The sequence below is a fragment of the Engraulis encrasicolus genome, chromosome 12, assembly GCF_034702125.1.
Source record: "Engraulis encrasicolus isolate BLACKSEA-1 chromosome 12, IST_EnEncr_1.0, whole genome shotgun sequence".
Lineage (NCBI taxonomy): Eukaryota > Metazoa > Chordata > Actinopteri > Clupeiformes > Engraulidae > Engraulis > Engraulis encrasicolus.
Window position 1 is genome coordinate 42,549,459 of NC_085868.1, and position 8,261 is coordinate 42,557,719.

Consider the following 8,261-nt stretch of genomic DNA (forward strand, 5'->3'; position numbering starts at 1 on the left):
GTCGGTCAGTTAGCTCACTAACCAACAAGCCGGACAGAGAGCCAGCGAACCAGTCATTTAGGCAAGCAACTCAAGCATTGTGACAGTCTGAGTTTTTATAGAGGTGAAAGTTAACCATGTGACCAGAGTAATCAGGCATGTGGCAGCTGCAGGTAGTAATTCAATGAACTTGTAACAGTCCTATGTACTCAAGTGAGGGCAGGTACTAATTGACAGGTTGATTGGGCACTACCATTGTTCCTGGTTGATGGTAGGCAATGTCAATTATGTCATGCAGCATTTGACTTTCAATTGTGCAATGGCACTTCACAAGATAGCCTAATTTTACTAGGGTGGCAATATTTTGATTTAAAATTGGATGCTGCAAGCGTGGCCATATTGTCAGTTGAAAATTTGAAACGATCTGTTAACATGAAACACAACTGCAGGAATACATTCAACTGCCCACATCTGGGTAGAGGCCAGTTGGTGCAGCCTGAAGAAAAAGAGGCGGGGTCATAACCAAAACTTATGAATTTAATCCATTCAACTAAAACATATTCATCTGAACAACTATTTCCTCAAATAAGTTGTCAATACTCAGTATTCTTCAGAAATGCCATCAAACTTCTATTTTTTAGTGCATTTTAATTAGTCTTGTTAAGTACATTTGATGTCTGGGTTTACAGTGTAGAAGGCCAGGAAGGCTGAAGGTCATACATGTATGAGTTTGAGGGAGGCTGAACAAGTAATTTGAAAAAATGCAAATGATGTTGGGTAATAATTTACAAGAAGGCATAAAATCCTCATACATATATTGTAATGTCTTTCATGAATGTTAAAAAAGCATAATTTTACAAAATACTTCAGCAAAGTGAACCGAGACTGAAACATCTACGGTAACACTGTTCGAAGGGCGATTTTATGAGAGAAGTATTTTTTAAGACTTCATTAGAGACAGCCTTTGATAATAATTGCTAACCGTATATCCATATCTCCTATTACATTATGTAAATGGGGTCATTTAGGTAAGAGAAATAACTAAAGATGGATGATAATAGAGTTTCCCTCCCCTCAATGCGAATCTTTAAATGCATTTAATTATTGCGAGGTAGGCTACTGATAACAAAGGACCTTGATAATACTGTTGGCAAAAGACAATGTCTGCAGTTACTGTAGCTGTGATGTAATATCTCTAGATGGCTCTGATTCACAAGAATCCTGATTTCTTTGATGCCGACCTGCAGTACTCCTGTTTTTCTTCAGAAGTCTTCAAAATTAACTGTTACTGAAACACATGATAATGTCAAGTGCTGTGGCGCACCAGGCTGCACCCTCCTAGTGACGCAACACCTTCAGCGTTGCTAGTCAGGCCAGTATCGTTTCTGAACTCCGGAAAAATCTGGAAATCTTCCCACTTTGTCGGGAAGCAAGCAACCAGTAGCAAACAAAGGGAGGCGGGTGAACTGTACCGTTTGGGTAAAGTTAATTGTAATGCTCTTGGTCAGACCAAGTCTCGAAGAAATTTGAAAGACGATTACAATCAGGCTAGTGGCGCACTTCCCTGACTCAACATACCACACACTCATGGGGTCCAACAATACCTCCTCTCCCATATCACCTTCACTCTCCTGTCCAATATGGATAAAACAATTGACTGTAGCCTATATTAAAACAGATGATTATTATTTGAATGATTTTTGCATCACAACACAAAATATTGCTTGAAAGCTTTATATTATCAGATGGGGTTTCAGAATAGAGGGGGATCCCAGAACTCATCGACTCACGTTTTGTTTGTTTGTTTTTTTCCCCTCAGAGATGCTGATTAAAATCCACAGCTGATTCATGATCTGAGACATTTCCAACATGAAACAAGCACTTGGGAAAACATCTATCCACCTTCATCATCTCACAAATCTCATCAAAGCTAAAAATAAACAAACAAAAAAAATCCACCCAAACTGTGTGACCTATTTTCTCCAGTTCTCCACTCGCCATGACTGTACAGAGAGAGAGAGAGAGAGAGAGAGAGAGAGAGAGAGAGAGAGAGAGAGAGAGAGAGAGAGAAGTTGTTGCTAAGGGCAACACAGAACTCCTTGAGTTCCATGGGAGATGCCAGGGATGGCAGGATGATGTGTGCCCTCCATTTGTCTGGTGACTGGAGGACACAGGAAGTCAAGGCACAGTGAGTTATGAGGCTGCCACTCCACCCCAACATTCCATTTTACGGGTGGAAAACACGTAAACATATGGCGGTCAAGCCATGTGCCATGTCACAGGCCATCTTGGAGGAAAAGAGCCTAGCTGTTAGTGTCCTTTGTACAATAAGTATCGGTGTAATGGGCCATACCCCTATGGTCCTCATACCTCACGAACACCAAAAAACAGGGCCGGCGAAGGGCATAGACAGACAAGGCAGTTGCCTAGGGCACCAAACTAAGTAACACCACTAGTAACACCCCAACGTCAGACAACATTAGAATGCCAAAGGAAATTAAACATTTTACTTTACTTTGGCAACGATTATTCATGGTCACTCTCTAAATGCATTTATGTCAGGTGTGCTCGATTAGCTGGACAACATTATGTTTCCAGATGCCAATTTGGAGATGCACGAAAAGTAAAGCGGGTGCTTGCCTAGGGCACCAAATTGGCTAGAATCGGCCCTGCCAAAAACTGAAAACAAATCAAGTGAATAAAGCCAGGTCTCAAAAGTACACTACTGGGTTTGGATATACTCAAAGGCAAGTCCTGCGCTGAGCTAAATGTCACCATAATATCTCAGGCTCTGTTACGGCAACACGCCGCGGATGAGCAGAAAGCATGCAGCCGGCAGGTCTGTACAGATGAGACCTGCTTGCAGTACCAGCGAGACACCAAAAGAGGTTCCCTGTGCCACACGCACTGCTCCAACAAGCTGCAGCCAGCCCCCATAAACACACAGTGCAGGCGGGGATGTAGTGAGGGGTAAAGAGGAGCTACTGTAACCTGATTTACATCATCTGGTTGCATTCAGCAACGTCACGCGGGGGCGTTCCCTTTCCTCACACATCCCAGAGGGCAAGAGCCAGGTAAGAGCTACTGTATAAAGCAGAGCCCATGAGGACATGTTTTAACCAGTTAAGACACGGCGTTATAAATTTGCTGTTACCAGAATGGCAATGACCATGCATTACTAAAGGCCCTGTGTTATGTCATAGTATTGTAGTACTATGGTTAACTCTTCAATGACTATTACAGAGTGCCACGGGAGATAAGGTGTGTGTGTGTGTCTGTGTGTGTGTGTGTGTGTGTGTGTGTGTGTGTGTGTGTGTGTGTGTGTGTGTGTGTGTGTGTGTGTGTGTGTGTGTGTGTGTGTGTGTGTGTGTGTGTGTGTGTGTGTGTGTGTGTGTGTGTGTGTGTGTATTCTATTATTGCAGACCATCTGTTGAGCATCTGCTGTCTTTGTCTTAGTAATGAGTTATGTAGTATGTTTGAACACACACCTATTGTCTCCTTAAATAGATGGCTTGGAATTGCTCCTCTGACCTTAAGGAACAAAAACATAAACAAACATGTCATCATGTCACACAAAGACATGGGACGTACACTAGTGTAGGCTTACGGTATAAGCAACCTACTGTACGTACACAAGTATAAACAGTAATGCACAATATGACTGTTCCACTGACATACCAGCCAACAATTCTGGTAGACCAGAAGGATATGGTCATTATCTGCCATTGAGTATGATCCAAAGAAAAAATGCAGATGCAACATAAAGTGTGTGTCTAAATTGTTAAAATGTTGTTTGCCCCGAATTTTGCAGGTCAGGTAGGTATCCCTTATCTCTCTGTGATTTTTTTCTCTTCACAAATAATCCCCTAACTAGAATGAAAACGTCATCAGATTGGTAATCACCAGACTGACATTGTACTAGTAGTTCCATGAGTCCCTTTTGCCGTTTTTCCACTGCCATTTTTTTGGTAGGCCTACAGCTCGACACAGCGCGACTCAGACATCATTTTTTGCTTTTCGATTGGGCACGACACCGCTCAATTGAAGAGCAAAAAGTGGCGGCCGAGTTGCGCTGCGTCGAGTTGTAGGCCTACCAGAAAACGGGCAGTGGAAAAGAGATATTTGAGAATCACCTGAAATGAAATCTCTGATCTGAAATCTCTACCAAAACAGTGCATTTTATGCATGTCACCTCCCTTCACGGTGACCCTCCATCTAAAGGCCAAAAACAGCCATACTCAGCCAGAGGCAACGGAAGGAAAGCATTTCATAATTAGAAAACATATGACTTATGATCTCAGAGTCCGACAACTTTTATGTGCTGTTGCTAGGCAACAAAAGGGCACCTCAGGGGAGTGGAGTTAATGCACGGCTTATTATGAAATGTATTAAATAGTAAATACAAACTGTCAAATCTGTCTCGAGTGAAGAAATGATGAGGGTTTTCCACATTGTCGCCAACACAGTTTGACGTTCCACTGTGCCTTAACTTTGACGTGTATCATATGATATCAGGTGCCATGCAATTTAAAATTCTGGCAGCCTGGAACTAGAATAATTATTTGCCCCAAGTTTATTGGGGGAGAAAAAGCAGCCACTTCCTCGCATCTACACCCGCACCCAACATTTGCCCGAGAAAGTGTTTTGTATTTAAATTGGTATAGATCACATTGTCGTGCATTATTTCAGTAGGTCTACTATTGCACTAGTCCCCACAAAAATGTGCAGCATGCAGCTTCTTGGAAACTTGCTGGCTGGCCTTGTCAGCTCTTCATTATATCGCAACCATACAATCTGTCAATGGGGAACACCTTTGCTTACTTTGCCTTTTGCTCAGTGCCTTTGGCTGAACCACACCTGGGAGGATAACCATGAACATCATCCCTCCCACCCGTGACATACAGTATTGCTTAAATAATAACGTTAATGAGTATACCTTGACACATAACACAGTTCCTGGCCTCAGAGTTCTGTGTTTTTTTGTTGGTATTGTTACTCTCTGTGTGCTGGGCACAGGATTTCATTCTTATGTTTACCCCTTGGGCTTGCAGCCACTAATTTCCCCTGCTCCCTTCCTCCCTTGTTTAATTCCAGATCTTTCTGCACAAATGTAGGGTTTTATTAGAGTAATAAAGAAACAAGACCAGGAATAAGGCCGTGAAAGTTGTTTAAATCATTCATCATCAGTTACACATTAGCTCTACTTGTTTTCTGGATCTTCAAGCTGGTTCCACTCTCCACAATTGCAAATGTACTTTCTACCAATCTTTAAATATATATATGTATATATATATTACTTGGGTTTGGGTTTTTATTCAGGAAAGTGCAGTATGACACTTCAAATCTTACACAGTTCATTCACTTTTGATGAATTGGCTTCAGTTTTCTCTCCATTAGCCTTTGCAAGTGTGTAATTACACAGCTATTTGTGGTTTGACTCATGTAAGTGCTTCATGTAGTTGGTCAAGTCAAACCAACAGCAAGTTCAAGCTTGAGAAATGTGCTCACTCTGTATATCCAGTGAAAGGTCACCACATGTTGGACAGCGCTTGGGGCAAATGTACAAAAAACAGTGTGCAAACACAGCATGTATGTCGATCACATTTTTCATTTGAAAATACTTTCATTTAGAGAGTGTGATATCCAGTGATGTAGTCTACTTTTTGTGGTGGGTATACAGTACATTTGAACATGTTTTGAGGTGGGTAAACTAATATTTCTGCTATTCTAAATAATGGATCAATCAATTTTACTGCGCATACCTGCGTTCTACGTAGACTACACCACTGATGATATCTGATTTATTTTTTTAAAAGCCTGGATGAAGTGCACAAAGGTCAGCTGGTACTGAACCCCAGCGTCTTAATGGAGGATTCAGAGTTTCATGTAACTGAAAATTCGTATCGAAAACTTTTGACTTCATACTGTAGCGGTGCTTGCTCTTGTCAGACTAGCCAATTATTCATTGATTCCAGTCTTCCAGACGTACCCTTTACCTCAAGAGTTGCTTTCAGGAGGAGGGGGTGAGGGGGTTAAAGCCAGGGTAGCTTCAAGATCTGCCAAGTGTTTGCAAGCATCTTGCTGGTCTCCTAGTGCTCTCTCTCTCTCTCTCTCTCTCTCTCTCTCTCTCTCTCTCTCTCTCTCTCTCTCTCTCTCTCTCTCTCTCTCTCTCTCTCTCTCTCTCTCTCTCTCTGTTTGTGCGTGTGCATGTGCATGTGCCTGTGCGTGTGCGCGTGTGTGTGTGTTACCCTGAGCAACACAGTGAAGTTGCAATCTCAGAGACAAGGATATGACATTTTGCACGCCTACCTTGGGAGACATTCAGTTACTTGCAAAAGTTATGCCATTTTTTCCCAGGAACACTGACAAACTGTTAGTCAAACTGTCAAACTGACAAATCTCAATGATTACCCTATACCATGCAAAATCACATCCATTTTATGCTCATCTTCTGACGGATCATCATCAACATTAATAATAGACGGCCAGCTAATTTGGAGAATTTAACTGCTTCAAATGCCTGCCCCTAAGTCAAAAGGCAGCGTGGTGTGTGTGTGATGCATTGTATGAACCAGATTTAATTAGACCCAACATTTTGCATGGTCAGGTCAAAGATGTTAATGGAAAGAGCACTCAGACTGAAATCATTATCAGCCCATGAAATTAGACAGTCTGCTCAGAAACATTCAGGAAAAAAGCACATATTGGTTCTCAGCTCATTGGTGTAGTATTCACATTGAGGAGGCAGCAAGGAGAGGACAGGAAATGACATCAGCAGAAAGAACTATATCAGTTACAAATGCAGTAATGCGACTTGATCTGCACGTTTTCAGCAATTATGACCTGCTAGTGCTTTTAATTTTACAAATGATCATTTTTAGGTCTTAACCCAACAATGCATATTTTGAATCTGTGTTTTGCATAATAGGGCCTAATTTGGATTTTATTTTATTTTGGGATTTTATTTTTGCATTTTATTTTATTTCATTTTATTTTATATTATCATAATTGGAAGTTTTGATAGAAAAAAAAAGATTTGTACTCTAATGACTGATTACTCGAAAATTATGATGACTGTCATTTATATTGACTATTCATGAAAATCTGTGAAAAAATGTAATTTGCATAATAATTTAGAACACCATGTATATTTTATCTTAAAGATCATTCAATCACAAAATAATGTGTTTTAATGCTTTTGTCTGTGTGGGTGTATGCGTTTGTCAAGCACAAGCTCCCTGATTAGTCAGCAACCAGTTCACTGATGACGAGTTTTGGGCAGGGCTGGACTGGCCATCTAGCATAGCTGGCATCTCCCGGTGGGGCCCGCACCCTCGTTTCTGAAAACTGGCGCCCACAAGGGTGCAGGGCCCACTAATTATGAGGGGCCCCTTTAAGCCAAAAGTGTTCGGGTCCTATTTCTCCCCCAGTTCAGCCCTGTTTGTGAGCATTCTCCTGTGAGTAAGCATACATGAAGAGAAATTGCTGCAATGTCCTACAGGTGCGATAACGCAGAGGGCTTGAGTCCATTTGGCACACGTCCAGAGGCATATACTCTTTCCCATGAATATGAAATGAGAGCAGCCCTTTCTAGACAAGATCTTATTGAATATTCATGTGAGCATAGTGCAGAGCAGTGTAGTGTAGTCTAGTGTAGTGCATGCTCAGCTACGTGTTAGGTCATTGCACTTTACACGACACCTCACTGTCCTAAACACTACTGTCTCAAGTGTGTACATCGTACAACTACTTGCACTCAAGATTTCCGGTTTAATTTTACGTCCTCGAAAAGCACTAAAAAGTGGCTATCAATTTAGAAAAGATTATTATTAAGATGATAAAACAAGGGATAGAGTTGAACGGCCGCTCCTGAGATAGGCTTTATCACCCTACTTGACCATAAACACATGCAGAAATGGGAAATGAAAAGATTAATTGAAGTGTAGTAAAAAGAAAATGGGTCAAGAGCCTGCTCATCGTACAAACATAGTGACGCAGCTGCTTTACAGTGGTCCTGAGAGTTGCCACTCTGAGATGCTTTGCTCTCAACAGTCCACCTGAGCCAGAAGAGTGCATCCAGGGTCTCCAACCCCAGTATGCAGTTCACTCTTCAAAACACATCCTCCGCCATGTTGACAGACTGCCACAGATTTATGGCACTGTAGCGAAGCTGACAGTCAGTCTGACTATCTCTTGCTCAAGGTCTATTTTCTTTCTTTCTTTCTTTCTTTCTTTCTTTCTTTCTTATCCTCTTAGTGACTGGTTTTCTATTATCCCTCATC